This window comes from Mustela putorius, unplaced genomic scaffold, assembly GCF_011764305.1.
Source record: "Mustela putorius furo isolate JIRA1106 unplaced genomic scaffold, ASM1176430v1.1 tig00003845_pilon_pilon_pilon, whole genome shotgun sequence".
Lineage (NCBI taxonomy): Eukaryota > Metazoa > Chordata > Mammalia > Carnivora > Mustelidae > Mustela > Mustela putorius.
Window position 1 is genome coordinate 73,114,894 of NW_025421998.1, and position 27,044 is coordinate 73,141,937.

The window sequence follows — 27,044 nt, forward strand, 5'->3', positions numbered from 1 at the left end:
AGGAAAATGATTACATTGGCAGGAAGAGTGTTGTTGTTGTTGTTGTTTTAATGGAATCTTGGTATCTTAGGAAGTAGCCAGCATGATTTATTCTTATTTCCTGATTTAAAAAATAAAATATAATTACATGTATATCATATGGGTTCAGAAGAAAGATGCCAAAATAAGTATTCAAAACAGCATTTAAAATAACTTTTCCCTTAAATTTCTACAAGGACATATAAATTAGAAATTATAAATGGAAAGACTGCTATTTTAATATTGATTTTATTTTACAATTGCATTTCAAGCATTTCATTTTTATTTATTTTCTCACACCGGATTAAAAATTGATTATAATATAATACTAAAATTGTACAGTGTTGTGGTGGTCAGCTTTGAGTGCCTGGATCAAGGACACTGAACCCAGCAAGTACAAACATGGAATCACACATCCACAACATCTAGCCACTAATATGACGATCAGTGAAAACCATCCTACACATTCCAAACTACCTTCCCAACTGCACCCTTGCCATTTGGAACCCATGCAATATGATTTAACTCAGATTTGCAATACCCCATGTTTGTGAGAATATTAGGCCAAATGGTTAAAAAATTAACTTTGGATCATTCACTTTTATTTTGACAGAGAGAGAGATTAGATATACTGCTATGGTTTAGGAAATTTAGAATCGAATATGTTACTATGTAGAGGCTTCCTTCAAAGGAAGGTTAATACTTAATTTCCCAAGATACTTAGTTCCTATAGCTTGAGTATCTATCTCTTGTGAAATTTAAACAAGAAGGACCTGTTAAATCTGGTAACTGAAATATTTCTCAAACTGTAAATTACTGGGTGTGTCTAAACACATCAGTTGCACTGGATGTGAGCTCTGAATTGCCTTATCTTTCCATAGAACATTTCTATGGGTTACATTCCCCATATGATAATGTTTCTTTTTGTTTTTTTGATAATCTAATGAGGAAAAAGGAGGAGAATATAAAAAGAAAAAAAGAAATGAAAATGTAATGAACTTTTAAAATGCTAGTGAAAGTGGCAGACTATCATAAAATACAAGCCAATACTCTTCAAATATCAGTTCTACATTCAGGTAATTTGGGTATATGGACCAAGTGCCGGGACTTGCACTAGGTGGTGGTGTTTGTGTGTATTGTAGAAAACGTGATTTTTTTTTTTAAAGGTAACACACTTCAGATATTAAAAAGTTAGGAGACTGTAAAATTCAAAGCTTTGAGAAGTTCCTATGTTAAGTAAGAGAAAAAGAGTTGGTAAGTGTCAGTAACCATGTTGGTATATCTGAAATGTGTGACAAGTAATAGTGTACTCAGAAGTAATTCTTTTCTCCTGTGTGTAGATCTTGCTAATCATTAGAAAACTGTACTTCATTGTCTGGTTTCAGTTCAAAGCAGGAAAAGCTGCGCTTCTAAAAACACAGGGATTTCACAGGTTTTGTGTCCTCTGCCATGCTCCCCTGTTTTGGATAGCAGCTCTGAAACAAAGAGAACACACACACACACACACACACACACACAAGTAAAATGGCTATTGGTGACTCTCACTTCTAAAAGATAGATTCATGATCAGACATTTCACAAAACAAGAGGCAAGTGATGTATCTCTCGCACAATATGCAGACCTACAACTGTTCATCTTCAGCTGGCAATCTGATAGGAAGCTATAAACCAGGTATTAGAGACACACAATAGGGTGACTAGAAGGAACAATAGTGAAAGTGGTGCCTAGTAACCTTAATTTTAAAGAAAAGAAAAAACAGGTAAAAGTATCAGGCACAATAGTTAGGTTTTAGATGTCTATATTATCAATTCATAGAGTATAGGAAGCAAAGTGAAAATGACATTTTAGCACAATGAGATAAATGCGATCCTACAGGTACCACTGACAGTCGGTACAATAGCATTCTTTTCTAGAATAGAACCACAAATGAACATGCTTGGTTACAAAAAAATATACATAATACATCCTAAGCACTAGAAGTATGGCACTGCATATGAAGAAGGAACAACTAAATGGGTTACATGAGCTCAGGGAAACATTCACAATGTAGACGACCTGATAAAAAGAAGTGCTATGAGATGATACCACCTGATATCAAAAGTAAATTTGGAGTTCTTTAACTAATATTATTTAATTCTGAATATTAGGAGTTGTTAAAAATTTTTCCTGCTTTATTGAAGAGTGATGAAATAATTTAACTATGTGTATTTAAAATGTATAACATAATGATTTTATATACTTACATAGTGAAATAATTACCACGACCAAGATCATTAACACACCCATCAACTCCCAGTCAATTCTTTTTTTATAGTGAAAACACTTACGACATACTCTGAGCAAATCAGGTATACAAAACTGTATTATTAACTATAGTCTAACTGAAAGCAGAACTTCATAATTAAATGAACAACGCTAAGTTCATTATTAATTTGCTAAAAGTTCATCTGTATAGGAGTATAAAACCTAACTAGGGATATAATGGCTTTTTGTTCAAAGTAATTAGCACAAACTGATTTGGAAGTTAGAGCTAAATATTAAAAAAAACAACAACAACAAAAAACAAAAACACCATCCATTCCTGAATCCAGCAGAATTCAGGACATATTCAGAAGTCAGGCAGGGATGATGGGAGAAAAAAGTAAGAATAAGCCAATATCTAGGTCAATATGACTCTCTTCCCTCTAAATTTTGTTAATAACTCTTCATTAATTCAATGAAGAAAAGGCTGAATAAACTTTGAAACTATAAACTTGAATAACTTATTTGGACTCCTTTTAAAGATAATGGTTATATTTTCCAGAAATCTAAAATAAACTTCCCTTACATTGAAAGAGAGGGCCATAATGTGTGGGAGAACTGATCACAAATATATGTACATTTGTTGCTAAAACTTGAATCTCTTTACTTGTTAACTCAAACTGCCTTGACTTCTCATGTTTATGCAAAACAGATTTTTTTGGAGAAAAAAAGAAAGGTACTGTAACATCAGAGGAAATCATCAAAGAACTAGTGGCAACATCTTAAGGCTTTTATCAAAGTAGTGAGGGAATGCATTAAAGCAACAATATCTGAAGCTTACATGTGATGGGACTACTAAATTTAATAGTGTATCTTATGAACATATGTGTATATAAAGATTTTTCTGTAAGAATACCCCATTCTGAAAGACTTTTTTTTCCTGAGTAATAGAACATTATTCTCTCAAGACAATTCAGGAAAAAAAATCTACCAATAGTTTATTAATAATAGATGCCTCACACTCTACAAACAGAGGACCAAAGTTTTTGAAAAACTATATGCATTGTAAGTTAAGGTTATACAAAGGGGAATAAGCTTATGAATGGAAAAGTCATTTAAAAAATCCCTCATAGAAGCCTGAGGAGAAAATGGTAGGCTAAAACATGAATTGTTAAAACTGAGTCACAGTACAGGAGGATTTTAAAAAATAGGCATTTCTAATCTAGCAAATCTGGCCAAGCAAGCTATGATCAAATTTGAGATATCTATTTACATTTATAAAAATGTGTTAAGAATAAAACATTTCTTATTTTCAAAGAAAAGATATTAAAAACAACATAGTTTTACCTGCAAGTAATAGTTAAGTAGAAAAAGGAAAGGAAGCCCATACAAAAATGCACATCTAAGTATTTGAGACTGTGACCATTTGAGATGCTGCTACAGAGAAAAGTCATGGGAGGTCACCAGTGGGTTTACTCATACACTGACAAATCAAAGGTCAACTTCTCATGCATATTTGGTCTACTTTGGGGTCATGAAAAATAAACCAAACACTCTTTGATTACTGAAGGAGAATGTATAGGTAGGATTGCTAATGCTGTTAAGGAACTCTTCTGCCTGCTATATGGGGTCTTCCCATGAACATGAACTACAAAGCCACTACCATCCAATTTCTGGGACTCTCAGTTGCTACATAATGCATAATTATTTGCTCAACAATAAAAAGGTAATCTACAATCTCTAAAATTCGATCATTTAAATTTCTGGCAGAATTAGCACCTAAGTCTTCCAATAGGAAAAATGTAAAGTTTTTCTCAGAAGTTGAGAAATTGACCCTCTGAATATTAAACATAGTAGTGAGTTGACCTAAAGAAGACAAGAGTGGGATTTATTTAACAGTCTAAATTTTTTTATGCATATTCTCTATCATGGCTAGAGCAATGGGCTACCCCATAGGCCAATAATGTGTTATCCCTTCTTACCTGATATTTTAAGGTATTTGTACAAAATCTATTTAATGAGAATAAGCATTTTTTATTAATTAGTACTAATATTGTGCCTCTTTATACTCAAAACAAGAGATTTATTACATGTCTAAATATAAAATTAAATTGTTTGGAATTAAATTGTTTGGAATATTCTTTCCTTTCATGGGTCACTGAGAATAGATGTAACTAACCTATACTTGTTTAGTTACAAAATCTTATCAGAATGGTAAGTTTATTTTCTTTGGGCTACCATATCAACAAAATGTTCTTCAATTTATTTAGTTCTGGTGTTTTCCTCAGTTTTTGAGCAACAACCATTTGGGAAGCATATTTAAGGTTAGACAATAAAGGGAATCCTAGTAAACAGTCAGATGCTGAGTATCATTCTCTCCTATAGCATTTTGACTGCATACACCTGCTGGCTTCAGGCATCTGAGAGCTGACTGGTCTCAGGCTTGGAGGCATAATCTGTAGTTCCGCTCTGAACCTGCCTATGTAAGGTGCAAAATACCCAACTGGGACAGGCCAGCATCCGTCAAGGGCTTCTCCTTTTCAAATTATTTTCCACTGAGCAGCAGTGTCTACTTCAGTGGAAAGGAAGCCAAATTTGATTTTACCAATTATGCAAGGAATTGCATGGAGGAAACCTGAGCAAATTAGCACCCTATAGCCCACGTATCCCAGTGCTGTTGTGTTGCCTAAAAACTGGCACCGTGTGATACTGTAAAGTCAGCTGGATCATAATTTAACACAGGTATAAAGGAAAGGAAAAGTTGGGCTTCTAGTAATTTATGCGAAAAATATCTCTTTCTTATTTCATGAGCTCAAAGAGAACAGAAATTTTTTTCAGCTTAATCACCACTGAACCCCGCCACAAAACTTAGTGCCCAACATATAATTAGTGCTTAATAGCTCTCTAATGAATAAATGAAATTGACAAACATATGGATGATATTCCCTGTACATTAAGTGCGACTAAAATCATCCTGTCTCATTCCAGAAAGATGTAAGTAAAAAAAAAAAAAAAAAAAAAAAAAAAAAGGCAAAGGATCTGGGGCAAAAAAAAAAAAAATCTCACAGCGATTTATATTTTTGAAGTTGTAAAAAAACTATTCCCATATGTATAGACCATAACACCTGCAAGGGAGATGAGCTATTATGCAATCTTTTGAATTTATGTCTTGAAACCTTCTTACAGAAAAGACCACTTCATTACAATAAAAACAAGAGCAAACACTTACAAAGTGTTATTAATATCTCTGTAATTATACTGAAAACTATACAAATATGGAAAAATTAAACAATCCTATGAGGAGGTACTGATAATTCCCATATTATAGATGAGAAAATTGAGGTGTAGAGTTCAAGTAAGACACAAAGTCATATTGGAGGTAAAATTCAAGCTCAGGAAGTCTGGCTCCAGTTGAATTTTTTTTTTAAGTTTATTTATATATTTTAGTAATCTCTATACCCAATGACCCCCAAGTTAAGAGTTATGTGTTCTTCCAACTGCGCCAGCCAGGTACGCCTCAAGTTGAATTCTTAATGCCATAAAACATGATTTCTAGGGATGAGATTCTCAAGTTAAACTCACAGAATAGTCCAAAAGGAATTGCCTCTTCTACAGAACCCAAGCAAATAGTATTATTGTGTGTGAATACACATCTCACAACAGTTATGCTTGTGATGCCTCATATTCAGATGCATGTGTATATATATTCATCCACATTAGGACATTCAGGAGGAGGAGGAAGAGGAACAGAAAAAGGAACAGCATTAATAATACTCAAAATAGCTGCAAACATTTATTGAATGTTGACTACACACTGAGGTCAGCATTTTTCATGTATTATTGGTTTAACTCTTCCAAAAATTTTTGAGGGGTGTTACTTTTTATCATCTCCTTAATCCATATTGTCAAACTAAGGACTAGTTAAATTAACTTTGTGGCACGTCAGGTGCTCTTTGGAACCTCATGGAAAAGATTTGTGCTGTGAGAAGAGAGGAGCAAAGGGCTACGTCCTGAGGGACTGTCCTGAGGATGGGGTTGCTAGAGAAATTAGCAGGGTGGTTTGCAGCATGTTAACTTTGATATGCCTATTAGATAGCAAAATGCAAACGTACAGGAGAGCACAAATAGGGAGGAGATTGGTCAAGATGGGTGGTGCGCACGGTGGGAAGATTGGTCAAGAGTCCATTCTGAGTGAAAGAAAGGAAGCCAGGGAGTGTGGACAGACTTAGGAAGTGGGAAATGGGAACTGTGGAGTTGAGAGTTTTGGGAAGTTCTCTTCTGATAGCTCCCATTTCCTAGGTGAAGAATGTAAGAGCAGGGAGAGGTATTTAAGGTTGGTGAGAAAGGGGAGATTTCAAAGACAGAATGCATTTGGACATGTAACTGAATTTCTGGGCAATAGTAAAAACCAATTTGAAATTCATAGTTATTAAAGTGAAACCAAATAGCTAGTTTGTTTTGGGTTTTCTCCCCTATACTTTGTGTGGGCATGTACAGAGTATAGTTGGATTTAAATAGGATTGAGATTTTGGTAGACAAGAAAGGTGAAGAAAGAGGTGGACAAAAAATTTAAATGTGAACAAAGGCATTTTGACATTTCCTGTGGCAGTAATGTTAGTACTGGGCACCTGAGTGGCTCAGTGGGTTAAAGCCTCTGTCTTCGGCTCAGGTCATGATCCCAGGGTCCTGGGATGGAGCCCCACATCAAGCTCTCTGCCCTGCAGGGAGACTGCTTCCTCCTCTCTTTCTTTCTCTCTCTCTGCCTGCCTCTTCTGCCTACTTGTGCTCTCTGTCTGTCAAATAAATAAATAAAATCTTTTAAAAAAATAATGTTAGTACTGAGGACAATAACAAAAAAAGCTAACCTGATAGTGTACACACTATGTGCCAAAAAGGAACTTTTCTAAGCACATTATATAATTTATTTTTTATTCATAATAATCTTATGTGGCATGTATAACTGTTATCATTTCCATTTTATAGGTTAGCAAACTGAAGCAGAAAGATTTAGTAAATTATTGAAGGTTATAGCTAGTAAATGTTAAAGGGAGGGTTTAAGCCTTTTATTCCAGGCAGTCTGGCTGCATATAACAGTAATTCTATACTGCCATGAAGAATTGTGGAAACTATTGAATAAGGAGAGAATTACTTATGATCATGAAAGATAAAGGTAATGAAATGGTGGAAAGATCAATGAGTTGCAGGTCCCAATGGAGTAAAAAAGAATTAATGCTGCAGTTGTGGTTCTTCAATGATATGAAATAAAAAATAAGATGTGTTAGTTCGTGATGAAATTCCCAGAATTAAAAATCATGAAAGATGTGCCTATATCTGGAATGATGGGGTCTAGAATATAATCATGTAAAATGATGGATAACATAATAGAGGAATAAAGATCAATAGGAGGAAAAAAGATCAAGGGATTAAAAGACCAAAGTATTAAAGATATTATCTAAGAGGTATTGAAATGACTGAGACAAAACCAGTTTTAGAGAGTATGACCCAGATCCAGAGAAAGACACAGATCCAGATCAGAGAATGAATGAAGAGGATCAATACTGATGACGATAGATGAATGGGGCCGTCCGATTTAGCAAATAAAAATACGGGATACCTAGATACATTGAAATTTCAGATAAAAATGATTTTTTTTTTTAGTAAAAGTATATCCCAACTATTGTGTGGGTCATAAAAACAACAACAACAACAACAACAACAAAATATTATTCTTCTGACACTCAGAGATAGCTGGGCATCATCTGTTTTCTCTGGCAAGCCTACTAATGGAGTCAGCATCTGAATTCAGATTTGTCCTACTCACAGATTAAGTTCCTAAACTTGATATATCTTTATCATCAGTATAATTTAAGGAAACTAATAAACAAGTTTTACCAAGTCAGAATTATACTCCTAGTCTGCTAAATTAGAATAAATTTCATTCTATGATTTACATTACATTCATATGACTATATAAAGGTTTATGGCATTTTATAAAAGCAAAAGTATTTTAAAAGCACAAACTGCAATCTAAAATTTTTATCACTAGTTATATGTGTAATTAGATATCAATGGGCAGACTCCCTGATCATCTATGTTGTTAATTCAGTTTAGCGAATAAGTCCAATTATGATGACAGGAAAATAGCTATGCATTATCACAAATCATCTTTCATCTCTGACATAAATGGGAAAAGATCCCTCTCAGTAATTCCATAGTTATATTTAAAACAAATTTAGCATTGTGTTTGAAGTTGTGCTTTTAAAAGCAATAGGCCCCGTAGTTTGGAATCAATGCTATAGTAATGTCTGTCATTTAAATATGGCTTTTTTTCTTTTTCCATTGCTATTTCATCCTATTTCATCTTTAATTTAAACCCTTTTTGAATTATGTAGGCAAAATCAAAAAAGATAGAAATATATGTGTATAAGATAGAATAGAAAGCTAAATAATTCCAAAAGAATTAAACATATAAATATTTTATAGTATTTGTTTTATAGTGATTTCATAGTCTGCTTGGACTTTGTACTGTTTTCATGTTATGGGCTTTCCCTATAAATTATATAAGCAACATAAGAAATATATGTAATTACATACTGTAAAAAGATTTATAATAAATATTTTATAAAATTAAAATGTAAAACTTTTAAAGAGATCCTATACATAAAATGTCAATTTTTCAAAGTAATATATATACATCATCCCAATGATTTCACAATTCTGTGATGAATGTATTATGGCTGTAGTAATCTGTTTTGCAAATAAGAAAATCAAGAATAAACAAAAGTTTAAAATATGACTGACAAACTAATCAATTGCAGGTTTCATTCAAGGACCAGATATTCCTATTATGTTTCTATGATCTTTTCACTATGATAACCTACATTTCTAGGTGCTTCTATTTGGTACATACTGTGCCATATTCTTTCTGTTTTCATTGATATTATAATTAGCAGTTTTTAAAGATAACTAATATCTTTATCATAACTATTGCTATATATTGTTAAACCTCACTAAAACAGTAGCAAAATATTGTTAAGAAAGCACAAACTCAATGTTACTACAGCTGACAAAGACTAACAGAGACTGGACTTACCCTCCTAATTGAAGCAACTAAAAAATGACCAAAAAAACTTGAAAGAACAACTTTCAAGAAACTGGACATGAGTCAGTAAGAGAATGATCCCTGAGAGACAGGAGACATTCAAGAAAAAAATAAGCTCAATGATTTCCCTAGTTTACTGCCATGAGAGCTTCCAGCCCCTGATACAGAGAAAGTCAACCCAAGCAGAAGCTGGCAGATTCTGTGAGTGGGGAAAGCAGAAATGAGAATATCGGGAGACTAAGGTGCCTACAGTTCTCAAGGCAGTATACTGGGAAGAAAAGAGCTCCACAGAGAAAGAACTCCAGATAGCTGCAGGTATCCCTCTCAAAGTACTCATCTACACACTAAACTGTGCATTTATGTGAGAAAAATAACCCAAACCAAAAAAAGGACCACATGAAATGATTAGAGCAGCAGACATTCTGAAAAGCATGATTCATAGGTATTGGGTAGAGAACTCATAAGGATCTTGCCTCAGTTATCAGGGTACTTAACCCTAGATTAGACTAGTGCTGCTCTACTCTTATCTAAACAACAACATCCACATTAACAACAACAACAACCCTTAAAAACATGACACAAAATTTTCAAATTCATTCCAAGTTACTAAATTGTGTCCTAGAACAAAGCTCAAAAACATTAAGAATACAAAAATATTCAAAAAAAAAAAAAAAAAAAAAAAAAAAAAAAAAAAAAAAAAGAATACAAAAATATTCAGCATCCAATAAGGTAAAATTTACAATGTCTGGGATCTGTAAAAAAGAAAAAAAAAATCATCGAAGATGCAAAGAAATAGAAAACACAACCCAAAGTGAGGAGAAAAATCAATCAAGAAATATTGCTCTTGGAGCACCTTGGTGGCTCAGTTGGTTAAGCATCTGTCTTAAGCTCAGATCATCTGGGATCTAGCCCCACACTGGGTTCCCTGCTTAGTGAGGAGTCTGCTTCTCCCTCTCCCTCTGCCTTTCCCTGTGCCTGTGTCTCCTGCTCTCTCTCTGTCAAATAAATAAATAAAATCCTTAAGAAAAAGAAAAATCAATCTTTAAAAATAAGCGGAAAATGCCATTAAAACATTATGATAACTGTGCTGTATATTTGAGAAAATTTGGAGAGTTACATAAAGCTATATAAAAAACTCAAACAAACTTCCAGAGATGAAAACAACAATCTGTGAGATGCAAAGTATGCTAGATTGGGATAACAACAGATTAGACACTGTTGAGAAAAAAAGTTTAGGAAACTCAAAGTCATAACAAAATAAACAATTCAAAAAGAAATACAGAGTAAACAAGAATAACAACAATTAAAATGAACACAGTGTCAGTTAGCTGTGGGATAACTTCAAGTAACCTAAAATAAGTGCAACTGTAATCCCCAGAATTAGGAAGAGAGAGAGAACGGAAAAAAATATTGGGAGAAATAATGCCCCAAAACTTTTCAAATATGATAAAAACTATAAACCCATACATCCAAGAAGCTCAATTAACCCCAAGCCCTAAACATCATAGCATATATTACTAAATTGTTCAAAGCCAGTGATAAAGACAAAATCTTAAAAGCAGCCAGAGGCAGGGGAAAAACATGTTATGTACAGAGGAACAAACGTAAAGATGACAGTAAGTTTCTGTCACTGAAGTCAGTGAAAGAACATCACTAAGATGCTAAAAGATAAAAATGATAAACCCAGATTTCTAAACTCAACAAAAATATCTTTTGAAAATGAAGGTAAAGTACTTTTCTAGATATACAAAATCTGAAAGATTCATTACCAGAAAATCCATACTATAAGTGTCAAAGGAAGAAAGGGACTATAAATAGTAATTTATGGGCAAATATACAAGAATTTTTTCTATTTAAATTTCTCTAAAAGATAATTGACTCTTTAAACAAAAACTATAACAATGGCAATGTGAGGTTTATAATATCTGTAAAAGCAAAATTAATAAAAAATAGCACAAGAGGGGGAGAGGAGAAATGGAAGTCTACAATTGTGGTGTTCTAATAGTACACATTGAGGTATAGTATCAACTAAGGGTAACCTGTGTTAAGTCAAAGATATAAACTATAAGCCCTAAAGTAACAATTGAAATAATTAAACAGAATTATAATGAATAAGCCATCAAAGTACATAAAACTATATTTGTTTAATTTGACTAATCTAAGAAGTAGCAGAAAAAGAGAACAAAAAATGGATGAAAAAAATGCAAATATTAAGATGATAGGTTTAAATGACCCAAACTAATAATTAATAATCTACATTAAATGTAAATGGTCTTATTACCTGACTCAAAGGCAAAGATTGTAAAACTGCATTTTCTTAAAAAAGTAAGACCCAACCATATACTCCCTACAAGAAATACACTTTAAATATAAAGTAACAAATACTTTAAAAGTGAAAGAATGGGAAAAAAAACTATATTATACTAACACTAGTCAAAAGAATCAACTGAAGTTGGTTTCTGAGCAAAGAATATCAGTAAGGATAAAGAAGTCCATTTCATAATAATGAAAGTGTTGAGGACATAATGATTTTAAACAGTCATGCAACTAATGACAGAAATTCAAAATATATGAAGCAAAACCTGATGGAACTCCAATAAGAAATAGAAAATCTTGAAATCTTAAGATTTTTAAAAAAGATCTTATTTATTTATTTATTTATTTAGAGAGCACCAGTTTGTGAGCTGGCGCTGGGGTGGGGTGGTAAGAACACAGGAAGAGAGAGAGAGACAACCTCTTGCAGACTCCACGTTGAGCACAAGCCAGATGCAGAGCTCAATCCCAGGCCCCTGATATGACCTGAGCCAAAATCAGGAGTTGGATTCCTAACCAACTGAGCCACCCAAGCGCCCGTGAAATCTTAGGGATTCCACCCAAGCACAACAAATTCACATTGTTTCCATGTGTAGATGAAAAAATTTACCAAGATAGAACATAGTATTGGCATCAAAACAAATATTGAAGCATTTTTTAAAAATCGTGTCATACCAAGTATGTTCTCTGTAATCAAAGCAGAATTAAAACAGAAAGTCTCTGGATAATCAAACATTTGGAACAAAACAACATACTTCTAAATAACACATAGTCAAAAAAGAAATAAAAAGAGAAACTGGGTATTTTGAACTGAATGAAAATAAAAATAAAACAGCTGAATTTATGAGATGCTGGTAAAGCAGTGCTTAGGGAAGAATTTTTAATAGCACATTTCTATATTAAAAACGAGAAATGCTTTATATCAAAGGCCTCAGATTCCACTTTTAGAAACTAGAAAAAGAGGACAGATTAAACCCAAAGTAAAAGAAAGGAAATATTAAAGATCAGAATGAAAATTAATGAAATAGAAATCAATTAATGAAACAAAAATCTGGTTATTGAGAAAATAAATAAAACTGACAAAATTCTAGGCAGGTAGAAGAGAAAATAGAGAAAGAAAATAAAAACCACCCAATAAGAAATGAAAGAGGTGGCATTACTATATATACTAAAAGTAGTAAAATGATGATCAGGGCATATTACAAACATCTTTTTGCCAAAAAAATAAAAACTTTAAAAAATAAGCTGGAAAAAATTTTTAAAAAACAGAAACAAGATTTTAAGAAGAAACAGGTGATCTGAATAGCCTATATCTATTAAAGAAAAAGAAATAAAAATTTTCCTGTAAAGGAAATTCCAAGGTCAGATGGCTTCATTGATAAGGATAAAATAAGTTCTACACAAACTCTTCCAGAAAATTGAAAAGGAGGGAATCTTTTCCTATTCATTCTAGAAATTAGTATTACCCTGCACCAAAACCAGATTTTACAAAACAAGAAAACTACACATCTATATGTAGTTTTACATATCTATATTTTATCTATATATATATTACATATCTATATTTTTATGAACATAAATGAAAGAATATTAAAAAAAAGTTTGTAAACTGAATCCAGCAGTATATCACATGGAAAAAATAACATGATTTATTGGAATTCATCCTACAAATACATGACTTAGAGACTTGAAGTACCAAACACATGAGCTAAAGTCATGAATGGAGATGCTTCTGGGACAGAGAAAATGAAGGGACAGGGTGAGGTGGTAGAACACTGATTTTTTTTAAAAGCCATGCTGAACTATTTGACTACGTATAACACTGATAAAGATGGACACCAACAAAGGATTTATATTCAGTACAGATTATAGCACATTTACCAACTATGGCATGAATTTTAAATTGATTATAAATTGATTCTTAAAACAAAGAATATTTCATCATTTGAACTTGTGACAGCTTCATCACCTATTGTATGGTGGTGGCTAAATATAGGTGTCTAAACATATGTGCACATTTATGTATGGATTTGATGCAGTTGCTGTTCCCCTAGGAATTTTAGCAGGTCTTCTGCAGCACAGTTGAGACATAATATCACATTAAAGTTACACACAGCATCATCCTAAAGTGAGAAAAGGGCTTCCCAGTCAGTTAAAAAAAAAAAAAGTGAATACAACCTGATTGAAGTTATTATCTTACCTCAAGAAAGAATATAGCAAACAGAAAGAGCCTTGGTCAGCAAAGTAAATAAAGTAAAATTAGAATCTTTCTGGTAAATGCTGGCAATGTTCATTCAAGGCCCACCCAGGGAAGAAGGTGCTCTGTTTACCTAACACAGCCTGATGGCCCTGGTGGCTTTTCTGTGCCTAATGAAGAAATAAATTCACTCATCTTTCATTACCTGCTGCCATTAAATGTTTGAGTCACTTAACCAGTTCTTTATTCTGACTCCAGGCCCATCACAAAGCTATAAAGATCAGATATAGTCATCAGAGGACACAAATATGTAGCAACTGAGGTAGTAGCATTTCTCATTGGAAATTATTATAATATACATTTATTTTCATCTAGGATAAAGTGGGTTCCTCCCTAAGATATTAGTCAACATTTAATATGCTGGAAAATGTTTTTTTTTAGTTGGTAATTCTGAGTTAGTGGTGATGAAACAGAGGATAATGTTTTTAAAACTGCTGGGGAATATGTGTCTGAGATAAAGCTGAAGAGCAACATATATTCTAATTTTAAAATATTGACTTACATTTGGGATTAAAAATTTTCTTTCTCTGAGTTGTAATGATCCTGGGAAACATTTAAAAAGCTTGAGAGCTTTTGAACTTAACTTTTGAACTTGAAGTGTTAAACTAGTTCAGATAAAGGAGTTTAACCAAATTGTAATTGTTTTCTGTGACGTTTAAAAACAATTCACTTACAAATTTAAAAAAAAAAATCTCTGGAGCTGAATATATATCATAGATTATTTCTACTATATAAATTGCATCTTCAGTAGCTCAAGGGTACCCTAGGAGTCTTGAGAAGATAATGCAATTTGCAACTTACTAAATTATTCCCTAAGCAGTTTACACAGTAAGAGTGTATGATCTATTAAAGTCACAGTACAATTTATATGAAAACTATAATACATCTTACCCAAGAGGTGATTTCAAGTTAAATATTGGGAATTCAATCATTCTCTCAACTAAGAACTACTTGTGTTTTAAAAAATACAATGAAATTTAAAAAAAAAATCATGATCTTTGAGATTAGTTTGTATAAATTGTAAAGCACATTTTAATTTAACACTTAAATTCTGATTTTTCTACTAAAATTTCTCAGATTGGAATTACTGCACATGGAATTTTATAAAGGGGAGAATTAGAACAGCCCTGCTAGCCCAGAAGGAAAAGGCCATAAAACATGAGGCAGGAACTAGAAAAAACTCTATTTTTCATGGCTTACCCTAAGGATTCCCCAATTTTCCACAAACTTTGGTTTACTTATTTCAGATGCTTAGGGAAGACTTATTATTCATGGATGTTTCAATGAATGCTTAATAGGTAGAATTTCAGGGAGTGTTTCAAAACAAAATGAGAATTTCAAGGAAAATGAAGCAATTTCTTTTTTATATTTTTGAGGAGGTTGAAGAGATCTGGAGGTCCCTGCTTCCCTTGCATCGTATGGCAGGATGATTACTTTTCTATATGCCTGACCCTGATCTCCCTGAGCCTGGGCAAAAAATTACTTCAAGTCTGCTAAGCCTAGAAATAGTTTAAGTATTACATTAAGTACGACTTGAAAACAAACATTCAGAGAATCTGACTTTAAAAACCTAAAAGGAAAGGAGAGTAAATTGTGGGTGGACAGAATTAGATTTGTGGGAGGTAAGCAAATAGGAAAGCAAAAAGCTGAAAAATATATATCTATGTCTAAAAAATAATTAAATTGAGTTCCTGACATTAAAAAGTTCTAATAGTCTAAACAATATGTACATTTAGTTATAATTCTTTGAATAATTTGACTCATTTTTGAAATAATTAACGAAGTGGGAGAAATGTCTTGTGTATAAAGTTTATCTATGAAACAAAGTTTTAATAATTTTTAACACTATCAGAAAAGAATGCTCTGCCTTCACAAGTCTTAGTAATAAATAATCTAAAAGTAAGAGACAAAAAATATATCCCAAAGTCATAAACCAACTGCAGAAAATCTCTTAGATATACCCAGTTCTTCAGTGTATGTGCAGGCTATTTAACAAAGATCCACACTCTCATTTTTACTGTAACATTTATATTTTTTAAGAATAGGTCCAAGAATAGAATATACTGAACTTAAACACTGAAATAATAAAAATAATGCAAATGCTGAACACAAAGAAACAACAGAAATAAGAACACAACTTTTGGAAATAGGAAAAATAGGTTACTATTATTTGTTAAGATGTATTAAATTTGGGGTTTGTTAACATTACATTTCTCCACACTTGATTCTTGGCTAACGTGCCGAGCTCACATACATAGAAAGAGTAAATATTCTTCAAGTTCAATGAAATAGAAACCACAGTACTGTAGAGAAGATCAACAAAGCAGTCGTTCGTTCTTTGAGATAAAAAAAAAAAAAAACTAACAAAACAGATAAATCTCTGGAAAAACTGATCAAAAAATAGAGAAGACATAAACAATATAATAAAGGAGATAAAGAAGAGACTAAAATTACAAGAGAATAGAGCAAATGATATGGCAATGATTTTTTTTTAAAGATTTTATTTATTTATTTGATAGAGAGAAATCACAAGTAGATGGAGAGGCAGACAGAGAGAGAGAGGGGAAGCAGGCTCCCTGCTGAGCAGAGAGCCCGATGCGGGACTTGACCCCAGGACCCTGGGATCATGACCGGAGCCGAAGGCAGCGGCTTAACCCACTGAGCCACCCAGGTGCCCCTGGCAATGATTTTGAAAGCAAAATTTACAATTGCCAAAAAAATACATCTTATCAGAATTGACTCAGTAAGAACCAAAGATCTTGAGTAATCCTAAAAACATATTGGACACATACTCCATTTTTATGTTAATGATAAAAATCTTGAAAGGAAAATTTGAAATAAAGTATTCTCTGAAATGCTGTTAGAACCTTACCTTCAGGTAAAGAGACCATTATTAATCAAGAATGTAATAGATGTCTGTCATGATTCTGAGCTATAATTTTAGATTGACATTATTTATTCATGTAGGTTTTTAGTGAGCACTGCTTCTTTTTCCAAAGAGGTCATAATTAATAATTATCCTATACCACTAATGTGTTAATCAGTTAATCCCCACCTTTCTCCTCACTGCCCCTGCATTAGTTGATAAGTTCATGATTTCTGTACCAAAAATTATAAAAGCTTCCAAAAAAATTTTTTTGCCAACCAAAATTAATTAATCTTTCTAGTAATCAACTTTAAAATATTTTTAGATGGGGTGCCTCAGTGGCTCAGTTGGTTGAGCATCTGACTCTTGGTTTTGTCTCAGAGTCATAGATCAAGCCCTGCATTTGGCTTTATCCTTAGTGGAGGGTCTGCTTGGGATTCTTTCTTTCTCTCTCTCTCTCTCGACCCTTCCCTCTCCTGCCCCTCTTTCCACTCATTCTCTCTCTCTCTAAAATAAATAAACAAATCCTTAAATAAATATATATATATTTAGAAATTTACCTCAAATTCACAATCAAGTAATTTTAATCTATCAAGACATTTGACCATTTTTAGCCTCCAGTGATTATATACAGTCTGATTCTCTCAGATCTGCTTCTTTTAAAATAATATAAATAAACATATATATAATAATAGTAAAACAATATAAGTATACATACTTATTTTGTATATACATAAAATATGCATATATAAAGCAATATAAATAAATGTGTGTGAGTATACAGCTGTTTTCAAAATCCCCCCAAAAATCCAACCTTGTTAATTCTGAGCAAAATCTATAAAATTCAACATGGTTTCTTATATTAAAATGTCAAGTATATCCATTTATTATTTCTCTGTCACCAGACAAATCAAAAGATCACATTAATCCCTAATGCAAACAAATGGGTCATTTGTGTTTATTTATACAAAAATACCCACCGTGTCTTTATCTGAGGAAAAAAAAAGATTCTTTATAAACCTAATATTTATGAACAAATATTGAACTAATAAGTTCTCTCAGATCATCTAATCCAAAACTATGGTGTTAGGTATTTTAGTATTTTGGTACTTAAGAATCTACTGTTATATCCTTAGAAAGGAGTATCATTGACTTATATGATAAATATGAAGAAAATATAAATATAAACACATTGGAAGTGGAAAAAAAGCACATTCAATGTACACATTCTTTTTGGCAGTTGATTAGAATGTCATCACTTAATACATATTACAATAAATACCAGGGTCTGTTATATCTAAGTTGAAGTTTCAGTGAAAAAATTTAGTTTTAAAGTAATAAGGTTCCTCTATACCAAATTATGGAACACTCTTAGATATCTTTATCACATAGTTAAAGTCAAATTTAATAATGTAATTACCAATATTACCTTCATCATAGAAATATGAAAAAAAATTTTTTCCCAGAAATGTACTTGAAGAAATAGTCCCCAGAGAAGAGTAAGACAGAACAAAAACATAAGGGCACAAACCTCAAAATAACACACAGACACACACATACTCAGGTAATGAATGCACAAGGAAACTGACTTAAAATTTCCTCTCAGCTGAGACTGAGAATGATCTCAATTCTCTATGCAGAAATGATAAAAGAAAAAAAGGCAAGGATTCAAATGACAAAATACATTCACAGACATTTAAAGCTATTTTATATGGTTATTAAACAAGAAAGGGATTTTTTTAATACAATTTTTTTTTCTGATCAAAAAATTAACATTTTTTACTATATTTAGGTGATGCTAAAAACAGTCAACTTAATGAAAAGAGAAACACTCCCAACACAAAAAGTTTAAAATATTACTTTTAGAGTTTAGAGAGTTTCAGAAATTTAAGCTTCCCAACAGCTGTGATATAATGATATTCTATATATCAAATGAAATTAATACAAGATGAGATGGCTCTTTCATCACAGCAGGCAGACTAAAGTTTAAAAAAAACTGAATATGAATCAAGTTATTAGGTACTTAAAGGGCAACTCAGGTATGCAGCAATACAGAAATATTTATCTTGAGCTGAGATTTTAATATACTATATAATCAAAGATATTTTTAAGAAATGACATTACTTTAAGAATAATTGCTAAATTTGAAAAATAGCTCTCCTTCCTTTTCCTAAAAATTCTACCTAACTAGATATAGAAAGATTTCTTTAATCTCTTTATATTGTTTGCTATATTTATGTAAAGGATACAGTGGAAGAAATTCTGCAATTGCCACATAATACACAAATCTTATTTTAAATAATTCTCTTATGAATGCTAATAACTTCCTATTCTGATCTTAACATCTGCTTATGATTCCTCACTGTCTAGATAATGTGCTTGAATTTTCTCAAGTTTTAATACCACATATCGAATGAGAAATCCATTTTTAGTTCTGTATGGCACAGTTTTGAGTAAAATATATAGTATTACTTAATTAGAAAATGTGTATTTTTCATAATAGAAATATATCAAGATTCTAAGAAGTGAATTTATTCATTGTTTATTTCTTTCTTAAAGATTAGCCCCTATTCTTGTCTTTGTTGAAAACTGCATAAAAATATAGTTAGGGCTGCATAGTTGTGTGTGTTTATGAAATAATTTCAGTTATTTTTATTTTATAGACAGCATACATTTAAAATCTTACACAAGGTGGGCGCCTGGGTGGCTCAGTGGTTAAGCCGCTGCCTTCGGCTCAGGTCATGATCTCAGGGTCCTGGGATCGAGTCCCGCATCGGGCTCTCTGCTCAGCGGGGAGCCTGCTTCCTCCTCTCTCTCTCTGCCTGCCTCTCTGCCTACTTGTGTTCTCTCTGTGTCAAATAAATAAATAAAATCTTAAAAATAAATAAATAAATAAAATCTTACACAAGGGATGCCTGGGTGACTCAGTCATTAGGCGTCTGTCCTCGGCTCAGGTCATTATCCCAGAGCTGGGATCGAACCCCACATTGGGTTCCCTGCTCAGTAGAGAGACTGCTTCTCCCTCTCCCTCTAGATGCTATTCTGCCTGCTTGTGCTCTCTTGCTTTCTCTGTCAAGTAAATAAATAAATAAATCTTAAAAAAAAAACAATAACTGCTTTAAAATCTTACACACAAAAAATATATTCAGTATGGGATACTGAAATATAGGATATACAGATCATGCTTTTGTAGTTGGACCTAAAGTTTTTTCTTAAAAAAATTTTTTCTAGGGGCGCCAGTTGGTTGGGCGACTGCCTTCGGCTCAGGTCATGATCCTGGAGTTCAGGGATTGAGTCCCACATCGGGCTCCCAGCTCCATGGGGAGTCTGCTTCTCCCTCTGACCTCTTCCCCTCTCATGCTCTCTCTCACTCTCTCTCAAAATAAAAATAAATTAAAAAAATATTTAAAAATTTTTTTTTTCTAAAAATAAGATTTGTTACAAAAATGTTTCAGCAGACTTATAAGTGTACTGGTATATATCCATGGACTGTTAAATTTAAAAATTTAAATTCTGAGGCGCCTGGGTGGCTCAGTGGGTTAAGCCACTGCCTTTGGCTCAGGTCATGATCCCAGGGTCCTGGGATCGAGCCCCGCATCGGGCTTTCTGCTCAGCAGGGAGCCTGCTTCGTCTCTCTCTCTCTCTCTCTCTGCCTGCCTCTCTGCCTGCTTGTCATCTCTCTCTGTCAAATAAATAGATAAATAAAATCTTAAAAAAAAACATAAAAAATAAAAAAAAATTAAAAAATAATTTTAAAAATTTAAATTCCATTTCATCAAACCACATGTTTATCTCAATAAATGTAGAGAAAGAATCACAAAATTCAACACATTTTCATAATAAAAAGCTGTCAACAAACTAAGAATAGAAGAGCACTTCCTCAACTTGATAGAGGATATCTTTGAAAACAACAACAACAACAGACATCAAAAGTTGATACTTAATGAAGAACAGCTGAATACTTTCCCCTTAAGACTCAGAACAAGACAAGGGTGTCTAGTCTTACCACCTCTATTCAGCATTGTCCCAGAGAGCCCAGTCAAGGCAATTAGGCAAGAAAAATAAATAAAAGGCATCCAAATTGGAAAGAAAAACTATCTCTATTTGCAAATGATACAATCTTGTACATAGAACATTCTAAGAAATCCACTGAAAAACTATTAAAATGAATGAATGATTTCAGCAAGTTTGCAGAATACAAGATTGATAAACAAAATTTTGTATGTCTATAAACTAAAATAAGCAATCTGAAAAATAAAACTAAGAAAACAGCCCTATTTACAATTGCATCAAAAAGAAGAAAATTCTAGGAATAAATGTAATAAAATGCAAGATATTTATCTTAACTGACAAAATGTCACTAAAAGAAAATAATAATCTAAATATTTGATGAGTTGTGCCATGGTTATGGATAGGAATATTCAATTCTGTTAAATTGAATCTACAATGCAGATTCAATAACATTGAATTGATCTGCAGATAACTTATCTACAAATTCAATGAAATCCCTATCAAAATTCCAGCAGATGAAACTGAGAAATAGATCCTTAAATTCATATGGAAATTCAATAGATCCATAAAAACCAAAACAAGTCTTAAAAAACAAAAGCTAAGTTGGAAGACTTATAGTTATCAATTTCAAAACTTATTTTAAAAGTGCAATAATCAATACAGGTGGCACTAGCCAAGGATAGACATAGATTAATGGAATAGAATTAAAAGTTCAGAAATAAACCCTACCTTATAGTCAATTGATTTTCAACAAGGGTGTTCAGAAAATAAAACAGGAAAGAAATCTTTTCAACAATGGTGCTGAGACAACTGGATATCCACACACAGAAGAATGAAATTGAACCCTTTCCTCACACCAAACAAAAAGTTGGCCTAAAATGGGCCATAGACCTAAACATAAGAGTTAAAAGTATAAAATTCCCAGAAGAAAACATAAGAGGAAATATTTGTGTCTTTGGGTTAGGCAATGGTTTCTTGGAAATGAAAGTGAAAGCTCAAGGGATGAAAGAAAAATATATATAAACTAGACTCAAAATTAAAAATGTTTGTCCTTCAGAGGATACTATCAAGAGTGCGAAAAGATAACCCACATAATGGGAGAAAATACTTGCAAACCATATACTTGGCAAAGAATTTTTATCTGAAATATAAAAGGAATTCTTATAACTCAAAAATAAAAATATAAAGAATTCCATTTAAAAACAGGCAAGGATATGAATAGATATTTCTCTAAAAAAGATATAAAAATAACCAATTAACACATGAAAAGAGGCTAAGCATCATTATTTATTAGGGAAATATAAATCAAAACCACAATGAATTCAGCCACACTTGGATGACCATAACAAAATCATGACAAGTGTTGGAAAGAATATGAAGAAATTGGAACCTTCACATATTTCTGATGGGAATGTAAAATTGTGCAGTTACTTTAGAAAATAATTTGGCAGTTCCTTAAAATGTTAAACATAGAATTACTGTAAGACCCAGTAATTCCACACCTGGTGTATACACCCAAGTGAAGTGAAACCTTACATCTATACAAAAACTTCTACATATATATTATAGCAGCATTATTTACAATAGCCAAAAAGTAAAAGCAACTCAACAGTCTAATTAATTAATGGATGAATAAAATGTAATATACCCATATAATGAAATATTATTTACCAATAAAAATGAAGAATGATGTTTTTATACATGCAATAATATGGATGGATCTTGAACATTACACTGAACAAAAGAAGCCAGTCACAAAAAATTGTGTATTCCATTTATATTAAATGGTCAGAATAGGCAAAAATAGAAAGCATAGTAGTGGTAGCTCAGAGTTGAATAAATGTGAATAAGAGGGAGTGACAGCTAATAGGTGTGATTTTTTTTTTCAGGGGAATGATGAAAACATTCTAAAATTAGATTGTGGTGTTGTTTGCATAACACTGTGAATATGCTCAGAACCACTGAATTCTACATTTTAAGTGAATGAACTAAATTACATATAAATTATGTATCAATGATACTATTTTTGAATGTTAATCTCATTATCTTCTTACAAAGAAATAATACATTGTATTGTCCCAAACACCAAAAAAATTGAGTTTGGGTAATTTCCTTCAACTCTATCAACTTCTTTACTTGGCGGTATCATATCCTGTGGATTCTGTCTCAGCAATCTTTGAATCAGTTCTATTTTCTTCCATGCTTACTTGCCCCTGCCTCAGTTGAGTATGTCACCATTTATAATCTAAATAATCATAGCATCATGCCAAAAAGTTTTTGCCGCAGGCCACCAATCTCTACTCTCTCCAGATCAGCTACTCATTGACTACACATTTGTCTTCCTATAGTACATGTTCTTATAAATATTCCAAGTTTCCCTATAATTCCCAAAGTTAAGTCCAAAACCTTTAGCACAGATACAAAATACTTTTCAGCCTAATCCCTGCCCAACACACACACAAAATTAACCAAATACTCTTCAACTTTCTAGTAAGTACTCAAAACTCAAAATAATCTTCTAAGCAACTTACTTTCTGCTTTTTCAACAGATATGCTCTTTAAGCCTCAGTACCTTCATATAATACATCCCCTCCACATTTAACCTTTCCTGACTTATTAATGTTTATCAGTTAAAGCCCAAGTTTAAATGCTACCTTTTCTATGAAGTCCGTTAGGAGACCTTCAGGCATCTTTAATGACTCCTTTCTTCCTTGGAAAGAATTGCATTTATATACTCATTATGTTATTGAACATTACTATGTTGTTATTATTTGTTTACACATCTCTCTCTTCCAAGAGACTGTGAGATTAGTGATAATGCTTTTATTCATCCTTGATATTCCAATGTTTCTATTGCAATGCTTGTTATACCAGGAAATCCTTCATTAATACCTATCAATTCATGGAATGCATACAGAAATAATATGTGTACATACCCATTTGCTTCAGGGTAAGTGGAGACATTAACACTGAGAGGCAAATCCTCCAAAAGCCCCACTCTTAAATTTACTACTTCACCCAGACTTTGGCATAGGATATTAGAGCTGGGAGGACCTTTTGCTAGTTTAACCTGGTAAACTAAAGTCAAAAGATATTCTCTAGGTACTCTTAAATCTCTACAATTATAAATCCAGAAAAATTTTAACTAATCACAGAAAATACTTGGCTAATGTTGTGTATGAACAAATCATTTGTTAACCAAAATAAAAAGGTGCTTTCTGTTACTGCTGAAGAAAAAAATGAGTATCTTCTTCATATAAAAATCTAATATATCATATGCTCTAAAACAGAGGAAAATATGCTGAGTTAAAAACTGTCCACCAGGAAATGTAAAAGCTAAATTTGTAGATTCATGGTTTAAAATCATAATAATTTTCCAACAATATGTTCTAATTAATTAGTGATGATGTCATAAATTTTTCTTTAGGCAGACACATCTTAGGTAATTAGTACAGATTTCATTTTTTGTGAGATAATGAAATTATGTTTCTAGTCAGCCTCATATCCATCAATCATTTCCAATACATTTTAATAGATGTTAAATTAAGAGAAATCACAAAGCTAAATATCTATTGGATTTGACTTCCATTTGTCTCTAAAGTTTGAGATAAATTTGATTGAAACATTATCAACAAATATATGGTGTATTTGCCAATACACAGGCTGCTTTTTTATAATATTATTATAATAGCTAAAAATATAGAAGCTTTTAATAAAATTTAAGTTTAAAATGTTTTTAGATAAAATGATAATACAAAGCACTATAAAAATATGACATTTTAAATAATCATGTGCATTAATTAGTTTTAGGCTGATAGATATTAGCAATTATAATATTTCAATTATATCATGACAATTTCTAAAATTGAAATTAGTTGTACTAACATGATAAGATAAATTAATAACTACAGTGCTGACTTCCTCTAGAAACTTAAGAGTGATTAGCAAAAAAAGATATTTTTTCAAGTATCCAAGTGCAACAAAATAAAATTTACCTTGCCTTAAATAATGAACACACAAAATTAAATAACAAAGGGTAAATCTTAAAAATATTAGCATATCTTGTGCACAAAAATACAAGTTATTATTAAAACATATCCAAATATTAAATAAGCTTGGCTTACTAAATTAAAAGAATTCAGAACACTTATCTTAGGAATTTCTTGGGAAACTTTCCATTTTTTCTGTCATTATGATCTAAAGTAAATAAAAGGAATCAAAATTTCTGCCAACTATATAATTCAAAAATATAAGAAAGAATCTACAGTTACGTGTTTGGAGAGACAAAATCCTTAGTGTCTTTATGTGTCATATGCCAATAATTTAGTTTCATTTAAAATAATACAGGGAATATAATCCTTTCACCACAGCTTCATACATCATTCAAATGGAAATATACATACCTGCCCACACCAACCATATTCCAGCATTGTAGTGTTGAAAAATATAAGGCTTTCAAGATTCTGAATATGTGTGTAAATGCTGTTGATCCATTAAGAAAGAATCGGCTATTTCCCCTTTGCCAGGAGTGGTTACCAACTACAACTTCTTAACGTGGCCATCAACACTGCCACAATCCAAGCTTTGTTGTAATGTTGTAGTCTTACAGCTAAAAACCTGTTGATAATGAACCTGAACCCATTATTTTGAGTCAATGAATTGAAAGAAATAGGGCAAAGAATGAAAGCCACAGGGCCAATTACAAGCATTCTTTGATGTATTACTTGCTAGCACCCACCATATCACTTTGTGTCTTTGTCTTGATCCCCTCTGTTACTCATTAATTATTCTCGAAGGGTTAAAGTTCAGAGAGCTAATTGCACAAACCGTCTTTCTTGGTAGGGATTCTCCCTACTCTGACACTTTCCCCAACTGTGCCCAGCCACCTTGCATTATGCCAATTAACCCAATTCTTGGCATTTTTGCTTGTCCTTCCAGCATCTTTTCAAGTTTTGCCTAAAATATTTTCACTGGGTTGCCTGCAAAAGAAACCAAGACAACTTTAAGATGTGATTAAAACTTTACTTCATAATATAATCTTTCCTAAACGTCTAGTGATGGTACAGCAGTTAAATTTTCTTTTGTACCAATTATGCCAGAAACACAATATTATTTATAACAAAATTATTTTAACTAATTGCTAAACATTTTATAATATTAAATTGTTCTTCTTCCCTTCTGAGTCATAACTCATTTTAACAAAAATGACTTTTTTTGCCCATTTGTCAGCCAAGATCTGAAATGAAAAGACTCAGTTTTTATTATGGCATGTTGGTGAGGTTTCCGTAATATATGACCTAAGTACTACTTCAAAAGTATCAGGATATTTAATGGAATCAACTGGTGAGTCTATGGAGCTTATGGAAAATTTCCATATTTGACTATTGTAATAATCCTGAAATAACAATTTCAAGAAAATAATCATGCCTTACAGTGCTTCCTGGGATGTATAAAGCATATCATGCCTCATACTTCTTTATATTTTCAAAATCCTCTAGAATCCATGCTTCCAATATATTTCAGTTTTCATAAGTATTTGACAATTGTTTGAAAGCACCTTTATCAGAGCTTTGCAATAATTAAGTACTTGATTTCTTTTCAATTATTGCAGTTGTGTTTTCATTGATTAGTAATTTTTGAGCAGCTACTAAATAACAAGAATTTTCTGGCTGCTGTGGATAAAGAGTGAATTAATCATACAGGGTCTCTGCCCTCACAAAAGTTTAGTCTAATGGTGTCGTCAAAAGATCAACAGATAAACATTACTGTGAGTACTAATTAACAGAGGCTAACTAGAAGAAGGAGGAGACTCATTAACAAACAGGGCCATCAACTTAAGGAAGCCATACAAAGGATAGGGCAGAAGGAATAGCATATGCAGAAGTTCTTCATTAGAAGTAAACTTGTAGAATTTGAGGAACTAACCTAAGGCCAGTTTGCAGTGTAAGGAGAGAAAAAAAGAATGGTTTGGAACTAGATTAGGAAGATAGATAAAAGTCACATCACTCAGGGTGTTTTAAGTTGTGACAAAACGTTATATTTTATTTAAAGAACAATGCATATAATGTGGTTGATTTTTGTACTGCTGAGAAGAATACACAAAGATTTTTTAAACTAAGAGAGAGGACATTAGGAGAAGGGGAAAATGAAGGGGGAGAAATTGAAGGGGGAAGACAAACCTTGAAAGGCTATGGAATCCGGGAAACAAATGGAAAGTCTTAGAAGGGAGGGGGTG

The 27,044-nt window shown here is 32.4% G+C and overlaps 1 protein-coding gene across 3 annotated transcripts in view; it reads right to left on the reverse strand.

Moving 5' to 3' along the window:
• TFEC (transcription factor EC) overlaps positions 1-27,044 on the reverse strand; it is a 175,978-nt gene that overhangs the window by 69,828 nt on the left and 79,106 nt on the right. Inside the window, exon 1 of one of the 3 annotated variants that reach the window (XM_013050994.2) lies at positions 21,539-21,730. The exons of the other annotated variants lie outside the window; for them this stretch is intronic. The gene's annotated coding sequence lies outside the window, so the exon portion shown is untranslated. Of the gene's footprint in view, positions 1-21,538; positions 21,731-27,044 lie in introns of those variants that run through there. 3 annotated transcript variants of the gene reach the window in all.